The sequence below is a fragment of the Camellia sinensis genome, chromosome 15, assembly GCF_055761805.1.
Source record: "Camellia sinensis isolate YWXY chromosome 15, ASM5576180v1, whole genome shotgun sequence".
Lineage (NCBI taxonomy): Eukaryota > Viridiplantae > Streptophyta > Magnoliopsida > Ericales > Theaceae > Camellia > Camellia sinensis.
Window position 1 is genome coordinate 13,619,527 of NC_138975.1, and position 20,367 is coordinate 13,639,893.

A 20,367-nucleotide genomic window follows, 5' to 3' on the forward strand; every position below is an offset into this window, starting at 1 on the left:
CTTATTTTTCCAAGATAACCCTCAAAACTCCACACAAAAATAAATAAATAAAATACACACACACAAAAAAGAAAGAAAAAAAAAGGCAAAATGGAGAATTAAAAAACAAACTAAGGACAAAATAGAAAATTCAAAACCCTTACATAATTGACCCAAAAACCTCATATAGTTTCTAAAAACCCTTCACTCAAGGTCATTCCATCAACTAATAAAGGATAAAAGAAAATAGAAATATAAGTTAAGGGCAAAATAGAAAAAAAAAAGGTATATGCCACTAAAATGAAAGAGATTCTTAACTTGAAAATCATCATTTAGTTTTTAGTATTTAATTTTCAATTTTATCAAATATCACTTTAATTATATCAAAATTAGTAAATAGTTGACATGTTTGAACTTTTTTTTTAAAAAAATTTGACTTCTTAATAATTTTTTCACTTATACTTTATCAATAGAATAATGATGTGAGATACAAGGGGTAATTTTAATACAGTGTATATGTAAACAAATATTTACAAATTAATGGTGAATATTACAAAAATTTAAAAGTAAAATTATAAATTTTTCATCTATTTGTAATTAATTTTTGTAAACTGTGATGAAAATTTCCCAAAATATAATTATCATTAGCAATATTATAATTTAAATCCCCTAAGCCTGTCTTCTACCGATTTCGGAATCAATTACCTAATGTCAGTTTAATCGCGGGAGGACGAGGGGCAAACCTTGGCTGTATGCACTGACTCCACAACACATACACTATTTAAGTTAGAGAGTGTAGTTGTCAAGATTCGACTCCACACCCAAGTCCTGTATACGGTTCGACCAACACTTAGAGGGCCGTTCTAAAATCACTGCTCCAACCCTCTGAAAATTAATCCTAAGAAATATAAACTCTGAGATTTCAGGACTTAGAGCATCCACAATGGAATAACTAAAAAGTGTGTTAAAGTGTGTACTAAAGTGTACATATGGCAAAAGTGGGTTCCATGTAGTGTGTAAAATAATTGGCTAAACACAACGGATTAGGGTGTTACCGGTTGTCCCCCAGACGTCTGGCCGGTCAATTGTAATTTTTTTTTTTACTTGTTAGGCTTTTTTTTAAACATTAATGTTTAAAGTTTTTTTTTTTTAATTTTTGATTTTTTTGATTTTTTTTATTACTTCTGGGTTGTTGTTGAAAAATAATCAGCATGTTTGGTTATCATTTTTCAAAAATACTTTTCAGAAAATTCTACTTTCTTATTTTTCGTGTTTTTTTTATTTTTACTGAATTTTTTTAATATTTTGAGCAATTTTTTTAATTTTTAGACATACCTAACATAAATACACCTAAAAAGTAAAAAAATTTTGAAAAAAACCTTTTAAAAATTCACTAAATACCAAAAATATAAAAAAAATCAGAATTCAGTACATTTTTTGTATTTTTATTTATTTATTAATTTTTAAAAATATTTTTTCACAAATTTTTTACTTTTTAGATACATCTAAGTAAGGTGTATCTAAAAAAATAAAAAAATATTTAAAATTTTAAAAATATTCACTAAAAACAAAAAAAATACGAAAATTAAAAAATTTAATTTTCAAAAAATTTAATTCAAAAAACTCAAACTAGACACAATTTTTTTTTTTTGAGTCCCATCATGACTGGCTAAATGGCTGAAGTTAAAACAAATGTTAACAGTTGACACAAAATGGCTGCACTAATGAACACTTTGGCCACTCCATTGCATGAACAAAATTGAATTCAACTGGCCAAACATTTAGCATCTGACACTAGTGGGGGCTTAACACCTTATGTCCTAAAATCTTAGCGCAGTGATCGAGGGCCCGACGTTTCGGGGCTCGAATGCCCCGAAATTCCGTTTAAGGTAAAAAAAAAAAAAAAAAAAAAGGAAAAAAGAAAGAAAAAAAAAAACAGTTTCCAAAATTAGAAATTAGGGACATTAGGGGCAAATTTTTTAGGGCCACCAATCATTTTTGAAAATGTTACAAAGTGTCAGAACTCCTAAATTCCAAGATTTTGGCTCGACAAAAGACCAAGTTGCAAAGACGAAGATGTGAGAGTGATTTAAGAAGTTGGTTAAAAATTAATTTTTAATTTTTTTGTGTAAAAAATATGAAAAATAATGTGACAAAAATAAGTCAAAAGTTAAAAGCTAATTTTTAACTGGCTTCCCAAATCACCCCTTAAATTAAGGTGATGCATTGGACAACTGTATAGTTGTGCAATGGTTGACACTGGTTTTAAATTTTATTTTAATAATTTAAATGGTTTATTTTTTAAAATATATAAAATATAATATATTTATAAAAAATTAAGTTAATTAAATATCGATAATTTTTTTTATCATTTGTATCTAAAAAAATAAATAATAAATATAATTTTAAAAATAAAACAAAATACAAATATAATTTAATTAAAAAACTATCAACATTCGATCAATTTAATTTTTTATAAATATATTATGCTCAATATATTTAAAAAATAAATAATTTAAATTATCAAAATAAAATTCAAAATGTACCCAAACAACTACACAACAGGACAACAACTGCAGTACGGAGTTCACACCAACCTGAAGAAAGTAGAGAGAGAGATACAGAGAGAAAGAAACTTCAAAAGATATTATTTACACTGGACTATTTCACTTTGGATACATTGCTGTACGGAGTTTACATCAACCGAAGAAAGTAGAGAGAGAGAGATACAGAAAGAGAGAAACCTCAAAAATATTCACACTAGACTATCTCACTATGGATACAACTGAAGAAAGTAGAGAGAGATATAGAGAGAAAGAAACTTCAAAAGATATTATTCACATTGGACTATTTCATTTTGGATTCGTTTGGAAGGTGAATTGATTTTTTGATTTTTTAATTTTTTGATAGGATTAAAATAGTTTTATTTGGGATAGACTTTTTAATTTTTTTTGACTTTTATAAAAGAAAAAATAAAATAATTATAAATTGACGTGACAATTTTTAGTCTGAAGACTAAAAAATCTATCTTGTCTTTTTATAACTATTTTAACCCCAACCTATCCAAACATATCTTGCTAGATGGCTACTTTGGAGTGTTTTGGAAGATGGTTAGGCTTTGTTCGGGAAGATGGGTTGTATTGGGTTTGAGGCTATTTTATTCATAAAAAGATAAAATAAACTTTTTAGCCCAATAAGACAAAACAGCACATCCAACCCATAATCATTACTTTCTTTATCTTACAAAAAGTCAAAAAAAGTCCATCCGAAACGAGACTTTTTAATCTCAGGCTAAAATAATCAAAAAGCCAACCCACTTTCCAAACGAACCCCTAAAAGCTGACTTTTGACTTTTAACTAAGTTTTTTGACTTTTTTGAAAAATGATTTGAGAAATTGGTAAAAAGTTATTTTTTTGCTTTTGAGATTAATATTTTTTTATAATGTGGCATCACAATAAAATGATTAAAATACTCCATCCAAATTAAGAAATTTATGTTTTGGCCCGCGTGGCCCATTCAAACATGGAGGGTAATCATGTAATTTCACAGTCTACTTTTTGTTCACTTCCCAAATGATATTTTGCGTTTTAGGCTGCTGTTAGTTGCGTTTTTCGAGCTGCAAAACGCAGCTTTTTGTTCACTTCCCAAATGAGCACTTTATATACACGTATGGTTATTAACCAAACTCCTAACTAAAGTTTGTTACAGAGTTTGGCTTGTTTTAAGAAATAAGTTAAAAATTAATTTTTTATTTTATTTAAAGAATATATAAAAAAAATAAAGAAATAATATGATTTAAAAAAAATCAAAAAGCGAAGTTATAAGAGAATTATCTCATATAACCAGACTACATACTTGTGATGTTCCGTCAGCATCAATACCAACATCTGACCTGCAACTGCTATATGTAGCAGCTTTAGTAGCTCTGTTTGCATTTACTGGGGAGCTCGAGACCTCAGCTTTTTTTGCATCCATTGGATCATGACTTAAACCAGAGGTAGCCGTTGCAGAAGCTTTAGGGTCATTACACTTATCACAACCACCTAGCCCTTTTGCATTTTTAATTTCAACAATATTGGAAGAATTTAGAAAGATGGTTAAAAATTAATTTATTAATTAATTTATTTATTTTTAAATATGTAAAAAATATAAAAAATAATGTGACTTAAAATAGGGTAAAAGTTGATTTTTAATTTTTTTTTTCTCTTCCTAAATGGGGCCACTATAATCTTAAAATTTACGGCAAATTATCTACACTATAGGGATTCTGATTTTGACTCAACCTTTATTGTATTCCGGACTTGGGTTTCGTGGTTTAATATTGTCATTCATGTCTTTTTCTCTTATTTTCCCTTTGAGTTTTTTTTTTTTTTTTTTTTTTGAGGATCCCTTTGAGTTTGAGTATTGGAGTGTCTTGGGATGTTTGGAACAGGTTGGTTGCTAGTTGGTCTAATTGTTGTTGTCCAAAAATTTACTTTTTCGCTTGAGCAAGGCTTCTAGCGCTCAAGCAAGCTTTGTGAGCTCCTAATATTTTTGCAGGCCTGCAGAGATGCTGGGAGGGTATTGTTCTTTGCTCGAGCGAGGCTTCTTACACTCGAGCGACGGTATATGTCTGTAAAACTTCTGAGAGTATGTATTCTGCGCTCGAGCGAGCCTCGCATATATCAGTTCGTAGCAGCACCTTTTTACATCACTTTTGATATTTTTTCACTCAAAAACCCTAGACCAGCTCCCTTTCTATCTAAAATCCAACTTTTCTCTACAAATCCACTAGGATCTAAGGATCTCTTTACCCTACTCCCTTTTGACAAAAAGGTGGAGCATCTCAAGGGCTACCATTACATCTGAATAGAGTTTGATTTTGACATTTTTGAAGTTTCTCCACTCCTCCTTTGGGCTTCTAAACTTGAGGTAGGGATTTTCTACACTTTCATATGGTTTTTAACTTAGTTATTTGGTTATTGTGTAACAATGTAGGTTTTGGGTGTATTATGGACAAACCTAGGGTTTGGGTGTGAAATAAAAGGGGGGGTTTCATGTGTATGTTGTGAAAATGGTTATGGGGTTAAATATAAGGTTGTATGGTGGCAAAATGAATGATTTTGGCACTTGGAGTGATATTTGGGAAAATAGGGAGCTTGCCCTAGAATGGTCCCAATAGTTATTTTTGTATGAATGAATGAAATTGGTATTGTGAATGTAAAAGTGGTTGGATACATAGGTAAATGGTGAAGCTAAATATGCATTATCTCTTACCTGTGGAATTTTGAATAATTTATCTGTCTTGAGATTGAATATCTATTTAGAAATATCTGTATTAGGCTATCGGTGGAGGATAGCTATGATTGTTGTAGAAATTGCATGAGGATTAGCTGAATTAAAATTAATCTTTTGTTGGTTGTCATTGTATATGACTATGATTTAAATACATTGTATATGTATGATGTTTGATAATAGAAAGGAGATGTAGTCCATGTTTGAAAGGAGATAAGGGATGGACTCTATTGAAATTAAGTTAGCCTGTGTGTCCGGGGTGAAAGTCCCGAAACCGCGTGTATATATGGGTGTCGATCTCGCGGACGAAATTTTCGTAAAATGGCAGATTGAAGTGTTTGTGTGATAATTATGTAGATTTGAGAACAACTGAGTTGTAATCTCAATTGGGTTGTCTGAAAGATAATGAAATTGGCTCATGAATTGAGATGAAATAAATTAACTTGAAATGAATTGAAGGAAAATGGATTGAAATATGAAATTTGGAACTTTATGAACATATAGATATGAATGTGTTGTCACGGGCATTGTATGTGCACATTGTACTTATATCTTTGTTAAGATTCATATATTGTGTTAGATTGTTCCTACTGGGTTTTGGCTCACCCTATTTGGGAAAAATAATTTTTAGATGTTGGTGATATGCCTCTGCCAAGGCGATAGCTTGGAGGGACTTTGGAGCAAGAACTCACTTTTGTTGTATTTTCTTTTGTATAGCCAAGGGTTTTATTTGTATTGAGCTAGTCTCACTTTTGTTGTAACCAAGCAATGACTTGGAAGATGTAAGCCTTTAGGGCATATAAATACATGTTTAGCTTTTATTTTTCTTTATCACCCAACACATGCTGTAGATTTAGGATAAATCATTTATGAATGTGTATCGCATGTGTCACATTTTGTATACGAACTCTGATGAATGAAAGTATACTGCTTATGAGTTGGGATTTGTTGTATTTATTTGGGGCATTACATACACCTCCCTTGAGGTTTAACGAAATTTTTGATTCCTCCTCTGCGGTTTCAACAATTACATCCTGCTTTATCGCAATTAATGCCGTTAACGAATATCATAATTTGACTAAAATTCCCTTTTGACAAATAAAGGCAAATTACCTGCACCCCCTTGATGTTTAGCTAAATTACAGATTCGCCCTTGAAGTTTAGCCAAATTATAGATTTCCCTTGAGGTTTAGCTAAATTATCATTTTTAAATAAGTTATGAAATGAAAAATTAAAATGGAAAAACACTTATCACACTACAAAAAATTAAAGTTTTAGAGACCAAAATTTAGGGACAAAATTATTTTTAGGGGATTAAATATTTTTGTTGCGAAAAGTGTTGTTATTATATTTTTAGCAACGAAAATTGAACATTAGTGATTAATTATTATCTTTTTGGTATCAATTTTTTTGTCTAAAAAAATAAACCATTTTGAGACCAAATTATTTTGTCCTTAAAAGTCTATTTATTATTTTCATTTTTGAAATTTTATCGCTAAAAATCTTATTTTTAACTTTTCAGAGCGACCTTTTAGCAACTATCTTCACGACGATAAAAATAAGTTCCTAAATGTCTTTTGCAACAAATTTTTCACTTTTAGAGATAAAAAAAATTGGTCTCTAAAACTCTTATATGTTGTAGTGTCAGATGGTGAAAATATTATAAAATTAACAAATAATTAAATAAGGGAAAAACACAAGAAATGACTTGTCAAAAAATTCTTAGAATATGTTTGGTTTGATTTTTAGAAATTTATTATTAATTTTTTTTTAAAAAAATTAAAATTAATTTGGTTAAGAAATAAAAAATAAAAAATAATTATTATTTTTATATAATTTTGTCTTTTGAGTGGTTAGAAATAATTTTTACAAATTAAATATATTTTTTCATATTTTTACAAATTAAAAATTATTTATTTATTTATTTATTTATTTTTTCTATCTAACGTAATTCTTTTGTAAATTTTGTTGATTTATCAAAGGGATTTCAGTAGGGACAATATTGTCCATCAATTTATATTTTGGTGATGTCAGCTAACCATTTTTAACGTTTAGTTAACAGTAGAGATTAAATTATTATTCGAATATAAACCTCAAGGGGCGGGATGTAATTTCTAAAATCTCAAGAAAAATTTATAATTTTGCCAAATCTCAAAAGAGGTATAAGTAATTTATCCTAAAATTTAAATTTTATTTAAAAATATTAATTTATGATTACATCAATTCAAACCTCACACTATATCAGTTTAATATTCACTATACATCTAATCTATTATGATTTTCATAAAAAATGACTTTAGGAATACCCGTGGAAGTTAAAAAGTAGTTTGACTTTGTTTATTATTATTATTATACCATAAAATTTAACAAATTGGATTAAATACAATATTTAATTTATATATAAAAAATTTAAAATGGGTGACAAATGTCTCAACAAATATATGAGAATTGTTATTATATTGATCTTTTTATTTTTATTTTTATTTTTATTTTTATGAATAAGCTACATATGTGTGTGTGTATATATATAAATTCACATAAATATTAAAACTCTTACACTTGTTTTTTTTGAAATGTGTAAAAGTATTTTTAAATATGTGACTGGTGCACTGAAATTATAATTATTTGTTTATTGACCGTCTTTAGTATTGTGATTAGAAGAACTCCATAGACATTTTGGATAAAATGTTTCCTTTTTATTCCAATGAATCAAATTGTGTTTGGATTTTGAATTTGGATAGAAATTTAAAAATATAATTTATTTTTCAACAATGCTAGAGGGTCACAATTTTTGTGACTACAATGGCTCAAAACTGTCAAAACGAAACGAAATCGTTTTGACAGTTTTGAGCCATTGTGGTCACAAAAATTGTGGCCCTCAAACATTTTCTTTTATTTTTGATGAAATTTAACAAGGGAAATTCTAATATATACCCTTTAAAAATGGTGTACTAGATGCATCCCTAATTATACTATTTTCTTATTTAATTATGATTAATTTTCTTCTTTAGTTATGACTAATGTTGTGTTTAGTTATGATTTATTTATTTATTTATTATTTTTATAATTATAACTTAGAAAATTAAAATTATGTCATTTTTCTTTTTAATTATAAGGTACGTATGGTGCACAACATTTGAGAGCTAGAGCAAGATACAAGATGGTGTTACCATCGTTGTCTTCAGAGTCAACAAACTCAATCTCGTTTCTGCTTCGTATTTCATTCAACGAATGTCCTCAAAGTGCAATACAATTTTTCCTCCGTCGAGTTTCTCATAAATTGACTTAAGCCGGGCCTGAGTTAATAGTTTTATGACCTCAACTCGCTTTTTCATGGCTAGCCAGTGGAGAGAGGTTCTGCCATCTTAGTCATAAAGCCTCAAAAGCACTTGAACGATCTCAAGGCGGCCCTCGGCGGAAGCCAGGTGGAGAAGCTAGCACTGAAGTGAGTCGAGATCGATACTACATTGGGATTTTCGACACAGAATCACTCTTGTAATGCCCTGAAAAAAAATACAATAATTCAACCGCAAAGACTAGTGCAAAAGGACGTAACCAGAATAATAGGTTTTCATTAATCAGAGTTGATTTACAAACATGACGCATGCGATATACATTCATAAGCTCTACCCTGAATCTATAGCATGCGGTACCAACAAAATGATCAACAAAGTAAATGCCCTACGGGCTTACAGCTTTCCAAGTCATTCATTGGTTACAACAAAATGAGTGTAGCTCAATACAGTTAAAACCCTTGGCTATACAAATTAAATACAACAAAAGGAAACTTTTGTTCCAAAGCCCCTCCAAGCTATTGCTTTGGCGGAGGCATGTCACCAACACATGAAAATGGTTTTTCTCAAATAGGGTGAGCCAAAGCCCAGTAGAAATAGTCTAACACAATATATGAATCTTAACAAAGATATAAGTACAACGTGCATATATAATGCCTGTGACAAAACATTCAGATACTATATGATCATAAGGTATCAAATTTTATATCTCAATCCATTTTCCTTCAATTCATTTCAAGTTAATTCATTTCATCTCAATTCATGAGCTAGTCCCATTATTTTTCAGACAATCCAACTGAGGCTACAACTCAGTGGTTCTCAAATTAACATAATTATCATACCAACACTTCAATTTGCCATTTTAAGAAAATTTCGTCCGCCGGATCGGCACCCATGTATATGCGCGGTTTTGTGACTTTCGCCCTGGACACACAGGCTAGCTTAATTTCAATGGAGTCCATCCCCTATATCCTCCTAAACATAGCGTACATCCCCTTTCTTCTCCCAAACATCATACATATACAATGTATTTAAAGCATAGTCATATTCAATGACAACCAACAAGATATTAGTTTCAATTCATCTAATCCTCATGCAATTTCTACAACAATCATAGCTATCCTCCACCGATAGCCCAATATAGATATTTCTAAATAGATATTCAATCTCAAGAGAGATAATTTATTCAAAATTCCATAGGTGAGAGATAATACATATTTAGCTTCACCATTTATCTATGTATCTAACCAATTTCACATTCACAATACCAATTCTATTCATTCATACAAAATAACTATTGGGACCATTCTAGGGCAAACTCCCCATTTCCCCAAATATCACTCCAAGTGCCAAAATTAACCATTTTGCCACCATACAACCTTATATTTAACCCCATAACCATTTTCACAACATATACATGAAAACCCTTCCTTTTTATTTCACACCGAAACCCTAGGTTTGTCCATAATATACCCAAAGCCCACCATAGTTACACAACCACCAATAACTATGTTAAAAACCATAAGAATGTGTAGAAAATCCCTACCTCAAGTGTAGAAGCCTAAAGGAGAAGTGGATAAACTTCGAAAACGTCGAAACCAAACTCTATTCGGATGTAATGGTAGCCCTTGAGATGCTTTACCTATTTATCAAAGGGAGTAGGGTAGAGAGATCCTTATATCCTAGTGGATTTGTAGAGAGAAATCGGATTTTAGAGAGAGAGGAAGTTGGTCTAGGGTTTTTGAGTGAAAAGATATCAAAAAGTGATGTAAAAAGGTGCTGTTGCGAACTGATATACGTGAGGCTCGCTCAAGCGCAAGAGTTGTCGCTCAAGCAACCAGACACAATAAGTGGCCTCGTTCAAGTGTAGAATACATACTCCTAGAAGTTTTACAGACATATACCGTCGCTCGAGCGCAAGAAGCTTCGCTCGAGTGAAGAACACTACCCTCTTTGTATCTCTGCAGGCCTGCAAAAGCATTGGGAGCTCATAAAGCTCGCTCGAGCGTAAGAAGCCTTGCTCGAGCGAGGAAGCAAATTTCTAGAGAACAACAATTGGACCAATTAGCAACCAACCTGTTCCAAACATGCCCAAGACACTCTAATACTCAAACTCAAAAGGGAAATGAGGGAAAGAGACATGAATAACAATATTAAACCACGAAACCCAAGTCCGGAATACAACAAAGGTCGGGTCAAAATCGAAATCGCTATAATCTCCCCTTTTAAGGAATTTCGTCCCCGAAATTTCAATACAAGTGCAAAACCATTGTCAAACTATTTCCAACTATGATAATCTATCAATTTCAATCACCATGACCTATTTTCCGGTCATCCATTCTTATTAACTCGATACACAAGTTCGACATTGAAGTACAATTCATACATTTCTAAAACATTTACAATGTTTATGATAAACCCAAATTTCCCAAAATTTACACAATATATACAATGTTTCCAAAAGTGATACAACACATACAATATTCCATATTCTCAAAACATATACAATGTTTTTACATTTCATTAACATAATCAAAATCTCAACATATGTTCAATATCAATAAATAAGTTCGAATATTTCTCATGGACTTTTAATTCACATTCCCAAGTTGCTTCCTCAACCCTGTGATGTTTCCACAATACTTTGACCAAGGGAATTGTCTTGCTCACCGGTCTCTCCTCATACGAGGCATCCTCATCCACCTCTAAGTTGGTCTAATCCAACACGTGCGATGGATCCGGCTCATACTTCCGAAGTATGCTAATATGCAACACATCATGAACCCCGAAAAGCTGTGGCGGCAACGCCAAATGGTAAGCTACCTCTCCAATCCGCTTAAGAATCTCAAAAGGCCCAATAAATCAAGGGGACAACTTCCCACTCTTCCCAAATCTCATCAAACCCTGCCTAGGTGATATCTTCAAAAGACATGATCTCCTACCTTAAAAGACAAGGGTCTCCTCCTACGATTAACGTAACTTTTCTGACGGCTTTGAGCCCTAACCAACCTCTTACGGATAAGTGCCACTTTTTTGTTGTTTCCCAAACCAACTTTGGACCCAACAAAGGTGTATCACCCACCTTGGCCCAACACATAGGGGACCTACATGGTCGGCTATACAAGGCCTCAAATGGTGCTATGCCAATACTCGATTAAAAACTATTGTTATAGGCAAACTCCACTAAGGGCAAATGCCTCTTCCACGGCCCCTTAAAGTCAAGGACACAACCTTAAAGCATATCCTCAAGGATCCAAATAGTACGTTTGGACTGCCCGTCAGTCTGAGGATGGAACGCATTGCTAAAGGTCAATCTAGTGCCTAAGGCACTTTGCAAGCTCTGTCACAACTGAGTTGTGAAACTCGGATCTCTATCCGAAACAATCGTCACAGGGACCTCGTGTAATCTCACTATGTCCCTAATGTAAAGGTCAACAAGATAGTCTACCGAATCACTCACATGCATATGTATAAAATGCGCCGACTTGGTCAACTGGTCAACTACCACCCAAATGGCATCACTGTCCTGTTGAGTTCTAGGAAGGCCCACAATAAAATCCATCGTAACATGCTCCCACACTACAAGAATCTGCACTTTTAGCGACCACTTTCTGCGACCAATATAAAAGTTGGTAGCTAAAACTTACATTTTGGCGACCAAATATTAATTAGTCGTGAATGATCATTATTTTTGGCGACCAATATGAGTTGGTCGCAGAAAGTCATATTTTAGCGACCAAAAAATGAGTTGGTCGCAGAAAGTGGTATGGTTTTGGCGACCAACTACAAATTTGGTCGCGGAAGGTCACATTTTGGCGACCAAAAAATAAGTTGGTCGCGGAATATCAAAAATAAGTTGGTTGTGGAATTGGCGACCAAAATTTTGGTCGCCCAAAAACTTATTTTTAGCGACAAAAAATATTTTAGTTGCCGTATGTTGAGTTTTGGCTACTAAAACAATGTAGTCGCCGAATGGAAAATAAAAAATTATTTTTTATCTTTTGGCGACCAAAATTTTGGTTGCCAAAAAACTTATTTTTAGCGACTAAAAATATTTTAGTCGCCGTATATTGAGTTTTGGCTACTAAAACAATGTAGTCGCCGAATGGAAAATAAAATTAAAATATTTGTCAAAAAAAATTAAATTTATGTCAAAATTTTAAAATTAAAATTATTTGATATTAATATTTGTCAAAATCAAAATTAAATTTATGTCAAAAAAAATTTAATCACCAAAAAATTAAAATATTTGAAGGTACACATTTCAAATTTAGGAGGATTTATAAAATTACAACTCCCTCTCTTTCCATGATTTATAAAATTACAAATTTTGGAGGATTTGGAGGGACACATGTTATCCCCCTTATTTTGGAGGGATCTTTGAACTCGCTCATCCCTCTCTCTCGTCCCTCTCTCTCATCCCTGTAAAGAAACCAGAGCTGCGATTGAACCCTTGAAAACTTTCTCTCGCTCATCCCTCTGTCTCATCCCTGTAAAGAAATTGGAGCTGTGATTGAACTCTTCAAAACTTTCTCTTGCTCATCCCTCTCGTCTCTGTGTTAGGTGGAGAAGTTGGAGCCGATTAAACTCTTCAAAACCCTCTCACTCATCCCACTCGTCTTTGTGTTGTGTAGACAAGCTAGAGTTGACTCCTCTCATACGCTAAAAACGGCGGCCAGAAACTCCTGTAACGACGGCGGAAACTCCTCAGGTAAAACCAAGATTGCAAAACTAGGGTATGCATTTTGCCTTTAATTGCTATTAGGGTTACGATTATTAGGGTTACGATTTTGCCATCAATTTTCTGTTACGAGTTGTATTTTGCCTTGAAGATTCTATTGCGATTGATTTGAAATTTTTTGGGGGGGCTTATGAATTAAATTAAGGATTGTGTGTTTGATTTGACACTTGGATTCTAAATTAAGGATTGTGTGTTTGATTTGAGACTTTGATTCTATTAATGAACATTCTATGAATTTAGGATTGTTGTTTTTTTTGAGTCAAAGTTAGGATTGTGATTCTATGAAATTAAACAATGACTGATATATTGGTTAGATCTTTCAATGCATATGGCGTTGATTTTTGTTCAAGATTACTACACTATTTGAACATTATTTTTGGAACTAAGATTACTTAAGTTGGAACTAAGATCATTGATTAATAGAGTGAAAATAAAACTGTAAATTTCGAAATTCCCAAACTCTGTCAATGTCTTAATGAAGAAAGAAAATAGTTGCTGATATTAGGACTTTGAATGCAGTTTGTTGCGAAAATGTTGTTCTCGCTTCATTCATATGAATAACGATTTTTACGGATAGCCAACCTTTCAGGCTCTCAGCTTATAGCGATTTAGCACAGTCGCAGTTAATTATTTGGAATTTCACTTAATTGATGAACTCTTGTACACCGCAAGATGGTTATTTTCTAGATTTCTTCTTCTGACTTGTGCATTGAGGATCGGAATGTAGCCTTAGCTTAGTGAGCATTGCAGTGAAATGTCATGGCTAAATTAACCTACTATCATTCACAAAAATATATATATATATACACCACAAAAGTTATGCTCACATAGTTATTCATTCTTGCTTTTGGTGACTGATTTAGTTTTACTGTTTCAGCCTAACAATCTACAGTTTGTATCAAATTGCAGCATACAAAATGTGAATGGGGCTCTGGTTTTATTCCCATTGCCGAGTATGGAACTGAGTTTCATAAGGGTTCAAGAAAAGGAAAATCAGGGAAAGTTGTGAGGCTTGTGTATGGTGGCCTTGCGCTTGTGCTTCATTATTGTAAGCATATTTAAATGGATCTTTCCTACCTATATATTTTCATTGTGGACCTTCAAACTGGTTGATCAAACATAAACTGCTGTATAGGAGTTTTGGACAGTTCTTCAACATGATCATGGGATTAGTTTTGGGGGGCCATGACTTGAAACACATACAACTGAATTCCATTGGGTGGATAATTGTAAAAGAGAAATGTTTTAGTTGTGGACAAGTAACAAATTTTTTTTCTTTTAGTTTTGGTGCGGGGAAATTGATTAGATTTATCTCACATTTGTCTTCTTTTCATGTTAACATTAGGAATGGTGTGAAAACAAATGGAATTCTCTCTACTGTTTGGCCGTATTGCTCGCCATGCAGCACTTGAGGAAGAGGTATGCTTTTGAACTCTAAAGTAGATATCATTTAAATTATTTGATATTCTCAGCTTATCCAGAAAAATATAAAATTCTTTCATGTGAGCATACTTTTTGTTGACAGTAACTATCAAAATTCTTATCTATGCTTTTATGAGGTTTAGTGCTCATTTGTTGGGAGTTCAACATCCTTGTAAAACCAAACTGAAACTGGGGACAGTCTTCTCTGGTACTGAATTTCATATTTTAAGTTAATACTCTATGTGGCTACTTAAAAAAGTCAAGGAAGTTTTGAACTTATCATCAATCCAGTTCTAGTCCACTTTACTCTCAAGACTATTGTCACCAGTCACCACTAACGTATTTAAAGTGAATAAATTTAGTTGAATTTGTTAATCACTGGTTAAGGAAAAATTGCCTTCGTGATTACATAAAATGCTTTGAATTTAAAAAAAGAACAGTCACAATCATCCATTCATGCTTTTAGAATTTTAGGTCGAGGTAAAATATTTTTATAGTTTATTGTTTTTTCTATTCTGTCATTGACCTGGTATATAATCTGCAATGACCTGGTGAGCAGCAGCAGCATTGGTTTGGCCCTGGCTCTTGTTCTACTGTAGTGTGCTTTTGGTGCTTAGTATGAAATGTGAAATGTTTGATTTGTGCATAACAACCAAATTAATGTTTCAAGTAATTATTTTATTTTTTTAACTTTTCATTTTATGTCAAAATTAACCCTCATCTCCCCTTCAAAATACATTTTGAAGTAATCTTCGTGTAACTATTATGGTCTTCTATCAATCTCTTTCATGTCTATTTTTGATTCAATTGTGTTTGATCATCAATTTGATTTTAAATTTCTTGTTGGGTTTGTACTATTTTAATGATTTGAGGTAAATCTAGGATTAATAGAATGAGACACTTTAAATGATAGATATTTTATGAACTGTGATACATTTTGTCATTGATGATTCATGCAAGTATTGAATTGTTAGGGCAATAAATGATTTCAAATTTGGTTGGGTTTTGGTATGTATGGTGTGGCCTACTTAGATGCAACTTGTGTGACATTTTTTCTCTTTTATTTGTAAAATATTGTGGGGAAATTGTGTTGGGTGCATGTGAATGTTTGAAAAAGGTAGATGTGAAATAGTTTTTAATAATTACAATAAAAGACTTGTTACTTGAATTTTTGTCTGAATTTTCATAAACATCTACAAACTCTAGTATAAATTTTTTTTTTATTCACTTTATAGTTGAGGAAAAAATTGTGTTGTGGGTCATAATATTTCATTCAGGTGATGCTTGATATTTGGGTTGGGGAAGTTGTTTGAGCAGATCAGAATTCTTCCACTTTTCTGTGATGCAGTAAGGTTGGTATGCTTTTCCATCCTGGGATTTTGACTGAGATAGAAACCAGCTGTAATTTGGTGTTTTTGGTATACCTTTGTTACACTTGCATTCCAGGTTCCACACACATACATGTAATTTGGTGTTTATGTTGACTAGTATAGAAACTTCAAACATTGTAATGTTCCACTGATCCATGGATGACTAGTTAAACAAGAATTTTTTACTGTTCCATGGAAACCAAAATGTGATAGAGAAGGCAAAAACGAGCCGGTTGGGGCAAAAAGTTGGAAATAGCCTGGAAACAACCCGAGATCGTAGTGGTCACCTCGGCCTAGATCAAACAAACTTGTGAAAGCAAGCAATGCTTCGATAGGACGCATTATTAGTTATGTAGGACATAAAAGTGTGACAATGTAGGCAAAACGGGAGCGTTTGGGGTCCAAAACTGCTCTGAATTAGCTCCTCTCTATTTCTTTTTTTTCCTTATTTTCTCTTCCTTTGGTGGTCTGCATGGTGAAGTATTGCATCAGTCATGAAGGTGGACTGATCTGGAGCAATTCTGCTGGTCTGCATCAGATCTGTCTGGATGCTTGTGGTGGTGTGCTCCAGATCAATTCTGGTGGTGTGCTCCAGATCTATGGTGGTCTGCTCCAGATCTGTGGTGGTCTGCTTCAGATCTGTGATGCTTGTGGTGGTCTGCAGCAGATCAAATCTGGTGGTCTGCTCCAGATCTGTCTTGCTTTTTCCTCATCTGTCAATCATCCTCATCTGTCTGGATGGTCATCCTGATCAGTCTGGATGCTTGTTTTTGGAGTAAACCGGTGGTCTATATTGTGAAATTAGAAATTTTCACAATTTTTGTAAGAAAAAATGTCGAATTTCACAATTTCTCAAATTGAGAAACTAAAAAAATTACAATGCTTAAGAAACTGCAAAAGTGCACACTTTCTGTATAGAAATTGAGAAACTTCTTGATTTTTAAATATTGTGAAATTTCTAAATTTCAAATGCTACACATTAGAAACTCTCCCAGAAAAAAGTGCACAAATCATCATCATGGATTGTGGGCCTTATTCAAGATAATATAGTACTGAGAACACCATACATTTTGTTGTATGAAAATGTTAGTGTTTGTATTTATTTTGATGGAATATGATCTTCAGGTGGTGATGTCAAATGACATCGTTATAGAAGAAAGAATACAAATTAATAGTCAACTATATATGGTGGTGACTATCAACACCAATTCATAGTTTGTATTTATAGGTGACACTCAACTATCAATACAAAGTATTAATGATCGATGTATCAAATTTATTAGAGAGCTGCTATATGTTATTTGCTTGTTTTAAACATTTTTTTTATATCACTGATCAATACATGCATGATAAATATAAAGTAATATATTAGTATTTGCTTTTTCTAATACTTATCTCTAAATAAAAACGATTAGAAATAAAACTACCCAATAGTCACAAACTTAACTTTTTTGCAAGTATAAAAAGTTCCGTTTTACAAGTAGACTGCCTACGTCCCCTTTGAGGAGTGAATTGGTTTGGTTAATCAATCGAACAGCCTCTGGGCAGTCAAGTGCCACACCCCTTATCCGATCTTTCGGCATTGGCATCTCCCTTTGCATCAGTTCCGATATTGCCATGTAATGAAACATGTTCATCATCTATTCATTCATTATTTATCAATCTAGATATATAGGTTACCAAAATAGGAGTTTAATTTAATTCACATGAAAGATTCATTGAGGAAGATAGGAGTTATTGACAATATGGATCAATTTTAGTTGCCGTGTTTGGTTTCTGTTGTGTGGCACTATATTGGATCTGGAATGGTGGCTGATCCAAATTATTCTATAGACATAAGAATGCTATTGTTTTATTTACAATTTGATAATGGTAGTCATTTAATTTGCTAATGTGACCTTTGCTTTTCATGGACATTTTTCATTATTTGTCCAATTTTAACTGACATTATTTATCTTTTTCTTTGGTACAGATGGATGAACTCGTGCACAAAGCTAAATTGTACAGGACAAATTGGCACTTTTTGCATTTTTGGAAGGATTATATATTTTTGTATAGATGTATATGGAAAATATTAGGGTAGACTAGTAGTTATATTTTTGGAAACACTACTAGTTATATTTTTGGATGGGTGTGTATAGAAAATATTTGGTAGACTAGTAGTTATTTTTTTGGGTTGATGTACATGGATAAAAATTTCAAACATAATAACAAGTACTTGTTATGTTTTAAATTTTATGCTAGATGAAATATGTAGTTTCGAATTATTTGTGGATGTAAACTTATAATAGTTTCTGACTTTAATTAAACAGGTTCAGAAATTGTTGATATATGTATTTTGTTGAATGTTGATGATTCAACTTATTTGTTGGTTTGAATGATTTCTTCTTTTTACAGATTATATTGAATAAATTGGATGGATTATTATAAATTACAGGTTTATTTTGTTGGATGTTGGCGACCAAAATTTGGTTTTGTTTTTATAGTTTTGGCGACCAATTGATTAGTCGCGAAATGTCACAATTGGCGACAAAGTTTTTTGGTTGCAAAATGTCACAATTGGCGACCAAAATTTTTGGTCGCGAAATGTGACAATTGTCGACCAAACAAATTTTGGTCGCAGAATGAGACTATTGGCGACCAAAATTTTTGGTCGCGAAATGTCACAATTGGCGACCAAAATTTTTTGTCGTCAATTGTCACAATTGGCGACAAAAAAATTTGGTCGTTGAATGTGCTAATTGGCGACCAAAATTATTGGTCGTAGAATGTGACAATTGGCGACTAAGATATTTGGTCGGCAAAAGGCGACTTTTCGCGACCAAAATGTTTTTGCGACAAAATAGATTAGTCGCAGTAATGATATATTTAGCGACCAAAAATTTAGTCGGCAAATCCAACTTTTCCCGACCAACCAAAATTTTGGTCGCGAATTACTTTTGCCGACCCTCAATTGGCGACCAGAGTAGCGACCAAATAAATTGGTCGCGGATAACTTTTGCCGACTAAAATTGGGCTTTTAGCGACCAATTTTTTTGTTGCCAAAAGTGTTAATTCTTGTAGTGCCACTTCCACCTAGCTATAGGCAAGGGTTGTAACAAACCCGTTGACCTCTGATGCTCAGCCTTCACTTGTTGACAAGTAAGGCACACTTTGATACAAACACGGCCACATCCTTTTTCATACCCCTCCACCAAAACTGGCGACTTAGGTCATGATACATCTTTGTGCCTCTCGGATGCACCGCAAAGCGTGAATCGTGAAATTCTCGGAGTACTTTCTCTTGGCAAGACTCCGACACAAAGAGACGATCAAGGTATCTAACACTTGAGTCAGAATACACGTTTAAGCCCTTTTCTACCTTTCCACTGGAAATATTTTCCTGGAGGGTTTCTACCTCAAGATCACCCCTCTGTGCTTCCATCACTCGGTTCACAAGTGTAGGTTGTGTAATTACTGATAACAAGGCTATAAACTCAACAAACTCGCCAAGATGCAAGTCAAACTCCCTAAGGGCACCCAACATTTTCCATTTCTGGATGGCAATACAAGGTACACTACTAATTGACTTCCTACTTAAGGCATCGGCCACAACATTGGCTTTCCCCGATTGACAATGCAACTCAAAATCATAATCCTTTATGAATTCCATCCACCTCCTCTGCCTCAAATTCAAATCTTTCTGTGTAAACAGATACCTTAGACTCTTGTGGTTAGAAAACACCTCAAAATTCTCGCCATATAGAGAGTGCCTCCAAATTCTCAAGGCAAATATCATCGCCGCTAACTCTAGATCATGAGTAGGGTAGTTTCTCTCATGTGTTTTTAACTGCAGTAAGCCATAGGCTACTAACCTTCCTCTCTTGCATTAAAACACAACCCAAACCTTCCCGTGAAGCATCACAATAAACTGAATAGTCCAAACCCTTCTCCGGAATAATCAAGACTGGAGCAGTGGTAAGACTAACCTTAAGCTCTTGAAATGACTTTTCACAAGTCTCACTCCACACAAATTTGATCCATTTCCTTGTCAATCTAGTCAATGGTGAGGCTAGTCTGGAGAAATCTTTCACAAACTGATGGTAATACTCGGCCAACCCCAAAAAACTACAGATCTCAAAAGCATTCTTAGGTTGTACCCAATCTTGCACTGCCTCTATCTTGGATGAATCTATAGTCACCCCTTCCTTAGATACCACATGGCCTAAGCTTTAACTTCTCTCAGCCGGAACTCGCATTTCCCAAATTTAGCATACAATTGATGGGCTCTAAGCAACTCAAGCACCA